The sequence below is a fragment of the Camponotus vicinus genome, unplaced genomic scaffold (genome assembly GCF_025532165.1).
Source record: "Camponotus vicinus isolate PSW18456_S1 unplaced genomic scaffold, iyCamVici1.0 SCAF_14, whole genome shotgun sequence".
Lineage (NCBI taxonomy): Eukaryota > Metazoa > Arthropoda > Insecta > Hymenoptera > Formicidae > Camponotus > Camponotus vicinus.
In genome coordinates this window covers 2,167,510-2,185,049 of record NW_028141950.1, presented here as the reverse complement: position 1 = coordinate 2,185,049, position 17,540 = coordinate 2,167,510, and the positions used below count along the sequence as shown (strand labels likewise).

Below are 17,540 nucleotides of genomic sequence, written 5' to 3'. Positions count from 1 at the left end.
ATGAAATAGATATGCGTTTGTTTACATTGATGCTAAATAAATTTTATAATTTGCCATGTTGACATTTAGTGTAATTTTAGCATTTCGCGAGAATGCGATAAATTTTCGAATTTTCCGGATTTGTGTCAACAATCGCCCGTGATTATTCGTAATGACCTGCAAAAGCGCTTGACAACGTGAAATTTATTACATTTGTGCGTTTTCTCTGACTTTAATCTCGATTAATTAATAATTATCATTTATTTACCCAGCGATAATGAATTATTCGAGTATTTAAATGATGTGACTGTTCTTGATGCGACGTAGACGGAATTTAATGAAAAAATAAATTTATTGCAAAACAACAAATCAATATTACAAAATTCGTTGGTTTAAACATTCCCAGGGAGATTCCATTCGTTGAGATCCATCTTCATCAGTTTTTATTTTTTATACACGCCATACGTCGTTAACGTCGTCTTTGGAGCCTAAGAAAATTGGCGATCTCTGATGAATGTTCTCCGGAACGATATCCAGAATATCAATCTTGCCGTTTGTCGCCAGACCACCTGCTTCCTTGATTATGAAAGCCATCGGTACGCATTCGTATAAAAATCGCAGCTGAAATTACAAAATTACACACATTAGCATCAGTTATATAATAATTATCGCGGCTGTTTAATTTGTTAAGCGTATCTGAGCGCAGAGGTGAAGAGAGTATATTTTAAATATGCGATAATATGCGTGTGCACACGATGGCAAACGCGGAAAAGATAATTATGGATAAACATGTTCCCTTTTAAATTACATGACGCCAATATATCGATAAAAAGTTAGAATCGCGTGTTTACCAGAATGGATAATGCGTAAAGTCCGATAATTTTTCACGTATTTACATAAAAATTGAGAGATTACCGCTACATTGATTCGATGTTAAAACCAGATATTTACCGCGTCTAGATAGAATAATTTCCAAAGTCCGATACTCTCCCATACACGCTTATCGGACAGCGTAAACATCTGTTATAAAGCGAAGCTTATACAACGAATTATTTCATTACTCGAGTTGCTCGTGGTGATAAGTATATCCGTTAAACGCGGGGTCAGAGGGGTGTTTGGTAATAATCGGGGCAAAAATGAACACGGTCGAGAAAAAAATGCGAGAGGCGAGATAAACGTATCGCCGAGAAGACTGCAATGCGTTGTACAATCGTTTTTCTATTCATTTTTTTTTTCGTTTTATTTCTCCGAAATATTACGAAACCGTTTTACGTTAAATTGATAACGTTTGAAAATATTATCACGAGCTTACCTTGCCATTGGGATTGCTCTTGCTCGCGGGATATAGGAAGATACCACCGTATTTAATCGTTCGATGTACATCGGCGACCATGGAACCCACGTATCTTGCACTGTAGGGTTTTCCGGTTGTGGGATATTTTTTTGATCGTATATATTCCCTAATGGACGAGTCCTATATGCTCTCATTACCTTCGTTAATACTGTAAATAATTATACGATTTTTTTTTTCAATATAATCGACGACACAATCTTGTTAATATTTTAGTTTGCGAGAAAAATATAATTTTAAAATATAAATTAACACTCAAGCACGTATTTTAGATAATTTGTGCAGGAAAATTCTATTTATAATTATATGTTATGTGCAAACAAAATATGTATAATGTATATATTTTAAAAGGCACGTACATTAAAATTATGAATAGATTTCCATTTCTTGAATTTTGCCGGATATTGCAGATTTTAATCTAAAGTGGGTTTTAAATGTCGTACATTTGAATATAAAACGACGACTACTTTAATTACGTAAATTTTCGAAAATTACAGCATCTCTCCGAATGCGATTTTCTTCAATCACGGAATCATCTCACGCTCTGCCTCTTTTTTCCCTTACCTATAAATGTTCCCTCTGTCAGGCATACGCATGTTCCTTTCGGTCAGTATAAATTCCCCGATGGCCGGATCATACATGAATCCGTTTACGCCGCGACCGATCGAGAGCACTATCATGGTAGCCGAGCCATAGAGAGCGTATCCCGCCGCGACCAAGTTTCTTCCAGGTTGCAAGGCGGTGTCCCCGGATCGCCTGCGACACCGCGGTATCCCCGGATTGTTCGGGTTTCTTGTAAATTCCAAAGATAGAGCCCACCGAGACGAGGCAGTCGATGTTGGACGAGCCGTCGAGCGGGTCGAAGCACACGATGTACTTGCCGCGCTTCTCCGTCTCCACCTCGATAGCGTGCTGGTTCTCCTCGCTCACGAGCACGTGGTGAAGGAGGACGTCAGCATATTGATGAAGAGCTCGTTGCTCAGAACGTCCAGCTTCTTGACTTCCTCGCCCTGAATGTTGGTGTTGCCGGCGATACCGTACCTGAGCGAATCGAAATGCATCGTACGCGCTTAACAGCTGATTACTATTCCCCAACGATCATTGTGCGGTCAATCGAATTAGTTGCGACAATCGGGTAAATGTAACATTGGAATAGCTCTCGTAATATTTTCATATAATGTGTGTGTGTTAAAAATATAATATAAATATAAATTTTTAAATTTTAAATTATAAATTTTTTTATGTAAAAAGATGTTAAAAGATGTTCGATATTTGAAAAAATATTAAATTATTTTTTTATTATTAAGTTAGAAATGGTCGAGGTAGTTATTATGATAAATATCGCGAAAGAATGTCGAGAGATAAGAATCATTAGTTATATCATCGAAGAGAATTTTAATTATTACTTTCCAATCTCAACTTGAAGCTTGCTTATGCTAGTTAATCCTTGTCAGATTATTGAGAGCTTGCTTCTCGATGCAAAAGCGATCAATTATGAAATGGTTTTATTCATGTTGACGCAGTAAGCACTATAATAAAGGGAAATCATTTATACGTTATTTATATGCAAGGCTATACAGAATTGTCACGGCATAGAGACTAATGTTTACTGGCGTGTATCGGCAGCTTGAGCATGACGGTAAATGCGCGAAATTACATGCGGCTGCCGAATACATTTGAATAAAATAGTGATGAGCGAACGTTAGCCCGAGTTGACGACACTATGGAAACTTGGCACATGCACTGTGCAAGACATTAGTCGAGCCTGCTCTGCCGCGTGTTAAATTGTGTCCATCGCATCAAGTGAAAATATAAAATATAAAATTGCACATAAGAAAGATATAAGATAATTTAAACATGAAGAATATAGGAAAGAGAGAAAGAGAAGGAAAATTTTGTATTCGTTGCAAAACGACTTTTCAAGCAAATGTTTAAAGTAATCTCTAATTAATTCATTAAAATCACGTACGTGTCCATAATTAATTAATTTTTTGATTTCTCTTTATTTTAATCGATTAACAAATATTGAAATATTGAAATATTGTCGGTTTAACAAATCAATCTTCTACGTGTTAGTCACTTTTCTGTAATCGTCAACTCTAACACACGTGTTTAGCTGTTCTATTGTAGCTGAATTTATATATCGCTCAGTTCTTGTGAAATTATTTCGAAATGTGAAGATTTTCAAGAATAACTGTTCTCAATTTATTTTTGTTCCGGAAACTAACAGTTTTTCGACGTCTCCCCAGTATATTCTCTAATTACTCTCGATTTCCTTTTTCAACCGCGCATCTTGATTGATAATAGAGCTATATAAAACTTGAACTGAATTTATATAATTTAGAAATTTAGAATAACGTATAATTTAAAAAAAAAATTTACAAAGGATATAAATTATTATTAGATAAATTATAACAACTATATATCTTTTAAAGTATCTTTTCTCTTTTCTCTCTCTCTCTCTCTCTCTCTCTCATGTTTAATGTACGCTATAAATTAAAATGTTCCAATTTATAAAGCAAGTCTCTCGGGACGTGTACCTTGCTTTTATCTACTCGACGTATAGAAAGTGACGAACGATTCCGCGGCCGCGTTACGTTTTTCTCGCTGACGTGGACGACACTCGAAGCTTTGTCCGCGTCTACTCACATGTTAGCGATACCGGCCTTCCTCACGGCCGAGCTGACGGCCTTCACAGCGGTCTGTATGCTGTTCAACAGCTGCGTGAGATCGCCGGTCGCCGTCGATACCTTGCGCTGCTCCGCTAACACAAATCTCGTGAGCGTCATGCAGTCCGAGTCCATTATGTCTTTTGATGTCATCGCGCGCGGTCGAAATAAAGTGGCGAAGAAGCCGGTGAAAGGAAGCTGGGTTCGGCTCGGCTCAACCGAGACTGAAATCGGCGCTGCCGAGACACCGCGTTATATAAGACTATGATTAAACCGACGACACGTTATCGCGAGAGTGAACGCAGCGACATCAGTAATCGAGTTTGCCGGCTTCAACGTCGATTTCCCTCTGTCGACAAGATACGCGTGCTCGTTGAAGATGACAGTTCTCAAAGTGCATTATTAATTAGATTTAAATAATCGCTTCGTTTGTCAAAAATAATTTATATTATATAGTTTGGTAAATAATCGTACGATCAAGTGCGAACGATGTACGGACATTTGTGTGCGTGTATTGCAAGTATTTCGAAAGTTAAAACATGATAGAATTTATTTCTGAATTAGTTCGTGAAATCAATTATCGTATTGGAAAGATATGTTATCATTGATGTTCGCGATTCATGTTTGATTCGCTGCTACATAAATGTTATTTCATTAATTCTCTGACGCAAACGCGATGAATTATATATTTTTGATAAATTTGAACGTAACCACGCGCGTCAATTAATTATACACTGGCGTGATAACGTATTTAAAAAAAATTAAGTCTCTTGAAAAAACCGATAATTACGTGGAGTGCGCGAACAATGACGCAGTTAATACGCGAATTTAACTCGGCAGTTATTTCGCTTTTACTGAGATTCTCGCTCGCGTTTTATTTTATTCGCCTCGCTTTTTCCGCGAGTTATTTTTTCGGAACACGTATTATCTCTGTAACGTATTCGGTTTTGCGCGATATGCGCGATGTTGCAAGCGAAAAGGGAATATATAAAGAAAATATTGTAGGGTGACACGTGCACGCAGCAGTGTTATTACGCGGCCATACATCACACACGGGAACTAATTAGCATTATAAGATTTGTTTCAGCGATTATGCCTTACCTTTCTGCGTTATAAATGTGGGGTCTCGCGGTGTAACAATTTTTGTAAAAATTATTTCCTTGTTCCTCGTATCGCCAGATAAGAAGATTTTGAACTCGTGTACTACACGGATTTTATTAGATTGTCGATTTATTTGAAAACGCTATTACGAATTCCAATTGAAATTAATTTCCGAATTAATTAATTCGTGATAGATCGGGCCGGAACTTTGTTGCGAATGCTGTTATTCTGTCGTGCAGTATAATTAAATTAAATGGCATATGACGAAATTAGCGTCGTAACGATGTTAGATGGATCGATCGAACCGCGTACGCGGTAAACATGTAACGGCAATTTGTGGCTCTTGTGACTATTTTACGTTTTACGCAAATTCATTCATCTTCCCTCTGTAATAATGATTTAATTTTCAATGATTTAATTTTCTTTATTTAATTTGCAAGCAATATTACATGAATATTTAATGAAATAAGCAACCTTATGGATATTAATTTGCGCACCGTGCGTCGAGACGTGAGTTTATGCCATTGACATCTGAATAGATAGAGCCTTTTGAAAGGGGTAACTGATAAATGCGGTGAGGAAAAGGGGGGAATGCATGAACTTTGGTTAATTCCGTTAACATTCGACTATATTCGGCACAATTTGGCGATATAACGATTCCATTGACATCACCGATTCTCAATCAGATCTTCACAGAAATGTTTAAAGAATGTTTATTTAAAGAAAATCACCAAATAATTTTATATATATTTTAAATAGCAGTTAGAAGGCATTTTCTTTGTTGTTTCGCAAAACTAAACAAATGTAAAAAATAAAAATATGCAAAAAATTATATTTATATTATTATATTACTTTATTTATACTCATTTATTTTTAAAATTTTTGTAATAATAAAATTATATATATAAAGTAATATAAAAATAATATGAAAATATAATAATATAATAATATTAAATAATATATAAAATATCCTTATATACATATATGTATATACATATTACATATATATATATGTATATATATATATATATTAAATATATATATATATATTGAATATACATATTAAATATACATATTAAATAATATTAAGTAATATAATAAATATAAAAATAATATGACATTAGTCACACACAACTTCGTACAATATATGTGAGTTGAACTTTTGATGTCAATGATCGGAGTCGAATTATTAACCGATCATTATCGGGAATAACCGAATTGAACCGAGATTCATAGAGTCCCCCTTACCGCGAATATCAAAGCTCCCCTCGTCTTAATCGATAGCTAAGCTGCTCCGACTATTTATTCAGATGTCAATGGTTTATGCACTTACTCTTCCATGTGCTTGTTAAAAATTTGTAATTTTGGCATCAAAATTGTCATAAAATGTGTTACATTTTCTGTATTCGTTCGGGAAGTTAAAATTGTAAGAATCGTAGTAGAAGGGAGGAAGGATGTTGATGGTGTCCTTTCCATCTCGGTTGGCTTCTTCGAGATAAACGCTTGCAAAGTACAGTAACTGTAGCGACATTTTTGGTGCCGGCGTCAGTAATTATTTAAAAAAATGTTGCACGAAATGACGATGGATATTCTGATTGCGTTTCATGCAGCCCGCAGCGTGGATCGATCGCCGGGAGACTTTTACAAGATCCTGAATTGCATCGGCGACGCAATGTTTGAAAATTGGCCTTCGTATTTGAGCGGTCCGTGATGCCATTCGATCCAGAAATTTCGTATAACCTAGATAAAATAAATACGTTTTTAATACGTTTATTCTGCTGTTTGTGGCGAATACGACTGGCAAAGATGAGACCGTTTTCTCTCGCCGTTTTTCCACTCGAGAATTATATCGAGAATAAGAGATTCAATTGAAAAGTATGATTCCGAAACTCGTAATACTCCTAAAGAGAAGTGGTTCTTCATTTTTGTGTCTAAATTACTTTATGAAAAATCAATTAAATTCACGTGTAAAATAGGTATTTCGTATATTAATAATTATTAATAATTAAAATATTTGAATACATATGATACGTTTATATGTATGAGAAAAATTGATAATTGTTATTTGAAAAAATATATAAATTAAAAAAATATTTTCAAAAAATTAAATAACTTGTCAAAGATAAACGGGGATGAAAATGATTAATTCTGTCAAAATTTATACCGTGTCGTGTCGTCAAACTGTCGAACCGAGTTACGTAATCATTCTTTTGGGTTTTTTACGAGATGAGCAACGACGCCCCAACGGGAATCCGAATTATTAATCCTCCGAGAATTTATATCTAAGCGCGACAACGTTATTGCCATGCACAGTCACGCATAGTCCGGTGCTCCAAGAGATATTATGTATGATAGCACGTAATTGTTTCTGTTATTATCTTAGCGTACAGTGTATTTTTGCGCTCGCGCTCGTTTAAACATCTCAACTTATTAAGGATCTGCGCTTAACGTGTATGAATAAAACATCGTTGAGATGAAAGAGGAGAGCATGTATGCACGACGTATGAGTGGCTGCAAAACAAACGGACATAAATCGATTTTTCGTGCTAAAGCCATTTAAAGAATGTTTATATTCGCGTTGGTCGTGTATACGTAAAAGTAAAGTGGAAGAAGAATAACAGAATATTCGATATTCATAATAGCTTCCTCCTCGACAAATTTTAAATAGTATAGAACATCATGCGTCTAGAGATGATAAACATCATTCTCTATGATTTAAAAATGCAAAAGTAAAAATGTATAGAAGCGCAAATTAATTGATTAGTAATAAAATGATAAACTTGCTAATTGATTAATGATTACGCTACGTGAAACTTTATCTCAGTCGAGATTTACGTACATTACAGGACTCTTATCGAAACGTTTCAACTTTGACCGTAAAGATTTGAATGGTAATTTTACTTTTGTTCGGCGTCGTTATTTTTCTAATGAAAGACGCGTTATCGCGAATGGAAATTCGATTATCGCGATTCGATTGACTGAATCTTGGGAGGGGGGGGGGGGGGGCAATCAGACATGACAAAAGTTTACAAACTTTCAAGAGCAATATCTCGAGCTTCATCATGGCAAATCGTTGGCCGACGCAGCTGCGAGGACCGAATCCGAAAGGCATGCTTGCAAAGGAATGCGCCTGCTTTGCTGATGGAAACTCCGTATCGTCCCGTAACCATCTCTCGGGAATATATTCCTGTGGTTGCGGAAACTGCGTAGGCTCGGTCGCGATTAGTGAATGACAGGCGACGACATCAAACTGCCGACATACAAAAAAGGAAAGGATATTTTCATAGCAAAAGTGTCAAGTAGCATTATTAAATTTCTTCATCATAAAGCTAGCTTCAACTTTAAATATTCGAACAAAAATGTACAAACAGAAATAAAAATGAAAAAAATCATAAACTTTATAATTAATAATTAGAAAGAGCAAAAAAGAGAATTAACACGTACTCCTGCTGGTATTTTGTATCCTCCTATGCAAACATCCGTTTGCATGGTTCTGAGATTGCCGATGGTAATAGGAAACAGTCGGAGAGACTCCTTGATGCAGGCCTTGGTATATCTCGTTTGATTTAATATTTCGTACGTAATGGGCGATGTTTTTTCCGGTAACACGGACAGTACTTCTACGAACAATTTGTGTTGTTCCTTCGGGTTACTCGCGATATAATACAGCATGGCGCCAGCTGCGTCACCAGTCTGTAATTGATTGTTACTTAATCCTGCGCGAATGTATAAGTAGCGTATTGTATAACATATTTTATTAGCATTCTACTTAAAAAATTCCGATACAATTGATGAACTTTTCTAGCTTTAAATAGAAAAACAGTTGGAATGTAAAGGAATGTAATGGAATGTAAAAAATATAAATTTTCAATTATATGATCAGCAGTTTTATATTTGTTACATAATAAAATTGATGAAAATCTCTTTCATTTAGAATCGATTTCAATTTTATTACGATACATTTTTTTCGGCGTAAGAATCGTTTTTGGGAGATCGAGGTACAATCATTTCAATCGTCGATGACTGTCGGAAGTTAAATTCTCGCTTGCTCTCTCACCGTATCAATACCAGACGTCAGCATTTCGAGCGCCATTACGAGAGCCGTTTGTTTGTCAAGACGTAAAAGTTTCTCCAGGATGCGACGGTCATGTAGATTCGTGTCGTCGTCCGTTGTTTCGCGAAGCTTCGCTTCAGCTTGCTCGATGTGTTTACTAGCTATTCTAAAAGAGATCGTAAATGAAAATATGTGAATTCTAGAGGAACACGCTACCGTTTGGAGTTTGCGCTTTACAATTTGTTGCCAATGTGTAGAAGGGATTATGTGTAAACATTAAGTGCGTAAATACTAGTGGAATATCATGGAACATTTATTTTACAAGAAGCAATTAACGTGAGACAATACACAGTATATTATCGGCAACAAATTGTTTACAGTTATGATAGAAAATTACCGGAGAAATATGTCGAAAATTACGTAATGAAAAGTCAAGTTCTCGACTAATACGCCAACAGATACAAGTTTCAATATTTACCTATTAAGTGTATCCACCACGCGAAACAACTTCTCGCGACACTTCTCGAGATTCCGCGTATTGTGTATCTTCCACAGAGACGGTAGAATGTCCATGCGATACATAAGATTGAATAAGTCGTGCATGCAATTAATCATTATTTGCGGTTCCGAGTCGGCGGCGAGATTAGGCTTTAAGCATCCTAGTCGGCAATCCAACGCGATCGAACATATTGCTGTTAATTATACAAAAAGTGATTTATTAGAATAGAGAATGATTTTTAACTTTTAATTATTCTTATTGTGCCGTTTAAAAATACGTATCACGATTTAATTCAATTTGTAGAGTCGCGTATTAAATTGAGAGAGAGAATGCGAATTATTTTATTTATTCTATTGTTACACAAACGAATTATTATGTACATATATTACATTCTCTCGCGGGTAAAAAAATATATCGTAATCAAATTGAAATCAATTTTAAATGAAAGAGGTTTTCAATTTCCTTTTTTTATATTCATAAAAAAATCTGGTTCACTCGTACACATGTACACTTACACTCTAAACTCCACTTATACAATTCGTTTCTAAAATCAGCTGGCAATTCCCAGGTCATAGGATCTCGCATCGCTCGCATCTTCTCTATGAATTCGTCGCTTATATCGCTGATCTGCGTAATGTGCGCTTTGATTGTTTGCGGTTCCATTATATACGGATCAACTTTTGAACGAAAGTCGTGCCACATTTTGCCTGGGCTGAAAATAAGAGATTTTTTTAAAGTAGAAATGGGCAGAGATAATGTATTGTACGCAATTTACATAGATCTTTGTGTGTTAGACCTTTGTAGCTATTTGTACTCGCTGGACTATCGATCGTGCAAAATACGGATAGGAGAGACTAACAAGATAGATGGAAAGAGAAGGATGGAGAGAGGATGATTAGAACTATGATAAAAACAAGGGTCTTTTGCTTAGATGGCTTGTATTTCCCCTATTTTTACGAATTTTCGTAACATTTGTATTCGATTTTTTTATCACACGTCGAATATACATCGAGAATGCCTGTATTTATCTGTGCTATATAATCGAAATAATTAATTTAATATTTCAACATAACTTCCAGAATTAGCCACATCAGATAAGTCTTGTTGAAATGAAATCTTGAGTGAAGATATTATCTCTCGAAAGTTGAGAAGCTTGTTTCGCGAAATTACTTATTTTAGATTTTTCAGTATTGTGGCAATAGACTGCGAGAATAGAAGCAAATCTATTAAAATTACAGGACATTTCTTTATACGTAGAATATCATTCACATATATCTGCTCTCTCTTTTATAATCGTTTTTATTATAGATAAATTTATTTAAGGATTTTAGAATGCATTTTCACTAAATAATATATTAAAAATCCATATATTTTCAGTAATCATTATTTTTAGTTTGGACTTTTTTGAATCTTTATTATATTATAATTATCCATAAATTATATATAAATATTTTTTGCGTACTATGAGCGAAGATAAATGGGCAAGAATATATAAACATTGATATATAGAAAACGTAAATTTTTGTCTAATAATTTTATTTCTCTTAAGACGTGTTGTACTGACCTTGTTGCGAAATCGTATTGCTTTCGCAGACTTTCAATGCTAATTCGCATCGGCCACATGCTTTCCATCTGATACATCTTTTCGCATAGTTCCGCTGAGAATAATAAGATGTATGCTTGACGATTCATTACGCTGTCCAGTTTGACGATATCTCCGTAGCGATCACGCAGCATCCGCAATTGCGTTATCATATCGTGTGCACCATATTCACCTATCATTTTTTACATGCATTAATAAATTAAGAAAATAGGAGAATAGATTGTATTTAAACAATCAACATATCCGTTTAATTACGTGCAGAATTATATTTTATTTGACTTTGCTTAAATCTAATATTTAATTCAGAATAGAAAAAAATAAACTATAATGGTGAAGAATTTTTTGTACTTGCGACGAGATGAAAGATCTCTTACCTATGTATGGTATGAATCTAAACCAATTGCCAAGCAAGGGCAATGCTTTCGGGCCGGGAATATTCCTAGTCGGCAGCGCTTGTTGTAGTTCATCGTTTTCCTTCTTCGTTTTATCATGTCCACCAGAAGCCGTAGATTTTACGTGACGTTGTACTCTCGATAACAAACACGAGTTATTAATTTTGCAAATGAAGGATCTAGCATACATCATGCTTCGTTGAATGTCTCTTAATTTTCGTCCTGCAAAATATTCATAGTATTTGTTGCTAACTGAGCAATCTTGTAAGATTATCAATTCAACGCTTTCAATATGTATACGGCTACGTTTGTCGTCATTTGCACAGCAAGAGATGTATGAAACTATGTCGCTCGATAAATATGTCTCGGAATATTTATTTAGACTAGTGGAAAAATATCACGCTGAACTAGGTAATTTAAGTTTGAAGATTTTTGTAGAATGCATGAAGATAATTTTAGCAAGAATTGATTAATATATAAACGATTGATTTATTGCAGACATTTATTTATTATATATTGACATAGTGTATAATAAAAGAAGAGAATCAAAATATGATGATTTGACATTGTTAGGTCAAGTTGACATCGATAGGTTTTTTTGTAAAAGGATTCTCAGATTCTGTAAAAGCGTGATATGGATGTGCGTGAAATTTATTACAAAATATATTCACTGCGTTACGCAATGAACGAAATTAATTTTAAATTTCACGTTTGTTTCGGTTTATTCGTGACCATATGTGAAAAATCGGAATTGAAATACAGAATTGAAAACATTTGCGTGATATATTATGCACTCGTACAAAATTGAAACAAAGCGCATTTGAAATCCAGCGCAATCGTTTACTAAAATCCTTTCAATCCGTGTATCTTCTTTCTGTAAATTGGACGATCTTCCACGCGTCCTTCGCGATCAAAATCCCTTTTACATCGAACTAGAATTGGTTTGCGATTTTTTATAGTAAAGATAAATATGTGACGTTCATATAATAAAAATATAATAAACGAAGAAATATTCGCGCAATGTAATTTTTTATTATCGCGATAGTGTTTATACTCTGTACAATCAAAATTTTCATAAATGCGATGTTACGATGATAGATGCAATGTACTCAGTTCAATACAATAGTTAACGTAAATTTTGCGAGGAAGATACGCGCCGGCTTTGTATGATTAAGTAACCAGTAACGTGCTTGCTCGATATAATTATGACCGAACTGCAAACATAGAATTCTCCAGATTTCCTCATTTAATACCATGCGGAAATGCAACGATAAGTGCGATCGATGCGTACGGACAAATAACGCGAATTACTTACCGCGATTGCAATAAATGCACTGAAGATTTCTTTATTAATAGAATAATGTTACTAATAGCACTAGCTCGGCACGACTAATCGATCCTATATGGTAGGTAAACAATTAAAAACGGGCAAATTCGTTACATTTCTGTTCGCTGTTTACATCTATAAGTCTCTCGAAGCTTTCAAACGAGAGGAAGAAAAATAAAGAGAGAGTGATAGAGAAAGGTGAGCGATAGAGATGGAGAGAATTTCTAAAAACTCTTTTTAAAACATGAAAAAAATACAAAAGAAATTAGATAAAAACCATAATAAACACAACTATCCTTAACCGAAGCACAAAATTTCAAACGCTGTCATATAATTATTATGTTTGAAATCTTAACTGACGTGAGAAAGAAAGATGAAAACATATTTTTTTGCCTATAGATTTGTGATTAAACTTGACATGACTAGTTTAGATTGGTTTAAAAATTGTAGAAAATATAAAAATTCATCACTGACAATGAAACGGAAGCTTCTTAGTAATATCGAGATAGATTTTTCTTTCTCTTTTTCTGTTAATACACATGAAAAATAAATAATTGATTTTTTATACGTAGATACAACAAAAGATAAGGAATAACGTCATAAATACTAAACATTTCCGTTATATCTTACATTTGTAACGCGTCTTAATACATTAATTTTTAATACTAATGGAAATGTCGTGGAAGATAAATGTGTTGGCGTGTCCTCTCTTTCCGAAAGATTATCGCGTGCATTTATAGAAGAAATAATGCCGAGTGTATTTTTTAGCATTCGAATTTATTCATTTTTCACAGATATAATTATGTTATGTGCAATTTATTTTTATTTATATTAGAATTTGTAATAATATTGAACTAAACGGATGAAGAAATTAGTCGTAACAATGAAATAAATTGAAGTGCCTAAATAAACGGCAATTATGGTCCTTGTATACGCAGTGATTATATATTTTACATCGCAAATTATATTTTCTTCGATAATAAAGATTTTATTCAATTGTTAAAATGATATCACATACACACAGCGAATATTTAATAATAAAATAAAACGGCATTTATTAAATATTTTTTTCTCTTATTATTTTAATATTACTGTAATACGTATAATATTGCAATATATCTTTTCCAGAATAATTTAAAATAAAATAAATATACAAATACTAATATTTAGTAAAATAAATTTCAATATGTAACATTTATGACTTTATATCTCTCATATTTTTGTACCAAACACGAGCATTTATACTCGTTTTACCACGAGTTTCCCAAAAAGAATAGCATCATTCAACCCCTTCAGCTTTCGAATATGCTAATTGAATTGTCGCTGATTGAATATATACTCGTCGAAAGGTTTAAGCTTCAGAGGCTCTTTTGCCAATTACGACTTTAATTCCTAACTACTTTCATTCGGGCTTCGTTTCCTACTTGACAATTCGATCGAGAAGCTAGGTATTCTTCTAATAAGAGACATCGAGCACATTAAAAATCTCTGTGTTCTGACTCGGCGATTCTTTTGAAGCTATTGCACCAAAGTGCACTTTCGATTCTCTCGCAAACACTACTCATTAGCGAGGATTTATTTTATAATGATAATTACATTGTGTCTTTCGACGATCGAACAAATTTTCGTTGCAAACGTGAGACGTTAATTTATTTTTGAAAAAATATAATGCAGCGACGTGAAAAAATTGATTTTCCAAAATTATATTATACTTACCCTCGCAGTGGGTGGAATGAGTACAATCGAAAAATATTAATTTTATGTAGAATATAAAAGTTCACCTTCCACTACGCCCCACGGATATTGTCGATCGCGGACTTTTCTCCCAGCAACTTCCAAGACCGTCGAGCTTCCGACAATCGCGAACGGTATACAGGCTTTCAACTCTTTATCCTGCTGCTTGAATTCTTCGTCCTCGTCGCTGTCGCAATCCGGGAATTGATATATCTGTGCGAAAAGTTATTTATATATATATTGTACAAACAAATTGTATAGGATTATACTGGCAATAAAATTTGCGTCATTTAAAATTAATAATCGAAATATTAAAGTTGAAATTTTGCCACGTTACCTGAATCTCGTGCTCCTCGACATCTGCCAAAATGCGTTCTCTCAACTTTTTCACCTCATGAGTGGTTCAAGTATCCGCTTTTGCTATCACGGGAACGACGTTAACTTTTCGATGTAAACGCCTCAATACCTCGAGATCAATTTGCCTGAGGCTGCAAAGAGACAAACTCGGGATTAGAGTAAGAAAATTGAATTCCTATTATATTAAAATTTCATCAATTGCTATCGTGCGAGATAATTATTTTTCAATACGTAATATAAAGTAGAAATGTCGAGTTGAATGTTACCACATACCCGTGACCATATGGCGGTATTAAAATACAGACAACAGTGTACTCTCTGTTATCTTGAATATTTTTCCTATTTAATCCACTTTCGTCCGTAAAATATTGGCGAAATTGTTCGTCTGTGTAAGCCGAACACGCTTTCCACGTGTCCTCGCAATTTACCGCATCGCCGAATCCTTGAACAGTATTATTACTTGTAACATATTTTACAGAAAATCGATATATCGCGAATATTTATAAAATTGCAATCTACAAAATTATTTTTACTAAACTATTTTTTACTTGTATATAAAATTATTTTCTTTTATTTAGAAAATTCCTTAAATAGTATCCTTGCAATATATTTTACAAAAAATCGATATATCGCGCGTATATTTATAAAATTGTTAATTTTATAAAATTAATATCGTTATTTTTACAAAATTATTTTTTATTTACGTATAAAATTATTCTTTATTTATAAAATTAAGTCAATGTGTGTTATCGACATATAGAGACATTGTATATGTAATTTGTTTAGTCTGATACGAAAAAAGGAAAAAAAAAATATATTCTTCTCACCTAGCGTGTCTACGATCGTTAAACGGAGCCGAACGCCGCGTTCTTCTGTATCCATTGTCTTTCTCGATAGAGGTGGTCTTAGCCACGCGCTCTGAAAGAGTGTACGATGAATATTTATCGACTTCTCCTCGAGATCGGGACGAGCGGTTTGCCAACGATGCAAGCTGATCAAATATTTTTCGCGTGTCAATAACTCGTGGAGAGCGTGCGGAAAATACATATCAGAGAGGGCGACCGTCTGCGGATTGACGTTTACGCCCCCGTAATTACCGATTCTGATTACATCGTCGAACATAACGCTCGATCGAAGAGACTGACGATCGATGACGAGACAATGGTTTTTTGTCTAACCGATAATTTTCCGCGGAAATTTACGAGTAGTGTCAAGAATAAATTACACGCACCTGCCGCATCCGGAATTCGTCGGTCTTTGTACAGATCTCCGAGAAAGAGGCTGTTTATGAGCGTCGACTTGCCGAGGCCGGTCTCACCCAACACCATCAGGGTGAACTCGAAGCCCCTCTTCACCGATTTTCGGTGCACTTGCTCCGGTGGCGTCGCGAAGCCGATATAATCCCTGTCTTACTGAGCGAAACAAAAGATGATTAATATCGCAACGTTAATATTCCATCGCCAATTAAATCTCTCGATAGAAATATTAAACTCTCAAAGAATCAATAGCGTTTTGCGGGATTCAAATTCGTCGAGGGATATAAAACTCGCAAGAGCGTATCCCCGTAAAGTCACGTATATCGAGGTTGCATTTCGTCCGATGTCAATAAATACCGCGTCTCACCCCTGCATAATTTACGTCACGACGAGAAGAGCCGGCTTCTCGACATCAACTCGAGGAGAGGAACGATTTCGCGTCTATCGAGATTAAACTACCGAGATTAAACCAAGATAAAAACGCCTCTTTTTTTCTCTCCGCTTTTCTCTCAATAAAACGTTTACGTACCACCGGACATAATGGCAGCATCTAAGGACGCTTCGATGCGACGACCATAAGCATAAACGTCGACCAAACGCACTAAGGCTGAGGGCGGCTCGTGAATGCCTCGGTTCGTCCGGTCGACTTGCGCTGGCGCACTGTCGACCGGCCGATCAATAGTCGGTCGTGCTCTCCTACGAATGCACTTCTCTCGCCGGGCGCGGGCTGTGCACGCCGAGGGAGAGGTTATAAGCCCGAGCCGGGCGTGTATGGCGCGTGCGGAATAAATAGCAACATTATCAGCGCGCCCGTTGTTTCACTAACGGTTGTAACAGACGGAAGAACGGAAATGACACCGCTTGACGCGGCGGCCCTGATTATGTGCGCTGCTCGCACGCATGGCAAGTAACACGGTACTCGTGAAAAAATTATTATTACCGCGTGGTCCTTCGGATATAGAATAATAAAATATTGGGATATAGAAGTATCGAAATAAATCGAGCTCTTTGATGATATATGATCGAAATTCTTATATTATTTATGGTGATGTTTTTTTTCATCGTCTTTTAATTGCGGTGCTTCTAGAAAATATAAATATATTTCTATTCTATTATATATATATTATATAAATATATATATATTTCTATTCTAAGAAAATATAAATATATTTATATATGAAATAGATATACGTTTGTTTACATTGATGCTAAATAAAT

General features: G+C 35.0%; 1 protein-coding gene and 2 pseudogenes across 11 annotated transcripts in view; 1 reads left to right on the top strand and 2 right to left on the bottom strand.

Moving 5' to 3' along the window:
- Window positions 1-17,540, top strand: part of Gluclalpha (glycine receptor alpha 1) — a 91,282-nt gene that overhangs the window by 7,052 nt on the left and 66,690 nt on the right. The window lies entirely within an intron of this gene.
- Window positions 313-4,256, bottom strand: LOC145964781 (fructose-1,6-bisphosphatase 1-like; annotated as a pseudogene). The gene is made up of 4 exons (XR_014436553.1): window positions 3,980-4,256; window positions 1,895-2,371; window positions 1,292-1,481; window positions 313-600 (listed from the first exon to the last, which is right to left on the bottom strand). The product of XR_014436553.1 is annotated as a fructose-1,6-bisphosphatase 1-like (transcript).
- On the bottom strand, window positions 6,199-16,966 carry LOC145964769 (uncharacterized; annotated as a pseudogene). The gene is made up of 14 exons (XR_014436551.1): window positions 16,852-16,966; window positions 16,298-16,474; window positions 15,894-15,984; window positions 15,340-15,508; window positions 15,047-15,197; window positions 14,757-14,922; window positions 11,631-11,870; window positions 11,218-11,428; window positions 10,169-10,365; window positions 9,633-9,846; window positions 9,158-9,320; window positions 8,545-8,793; window positions 8,135-8,350; window positions 6,199-6,840 (listed from the first exon to the last, which is right to left on the bottom strand). The product of XR_014436551.1 is annotated as an uncharacterized LOC145964769 (transcript).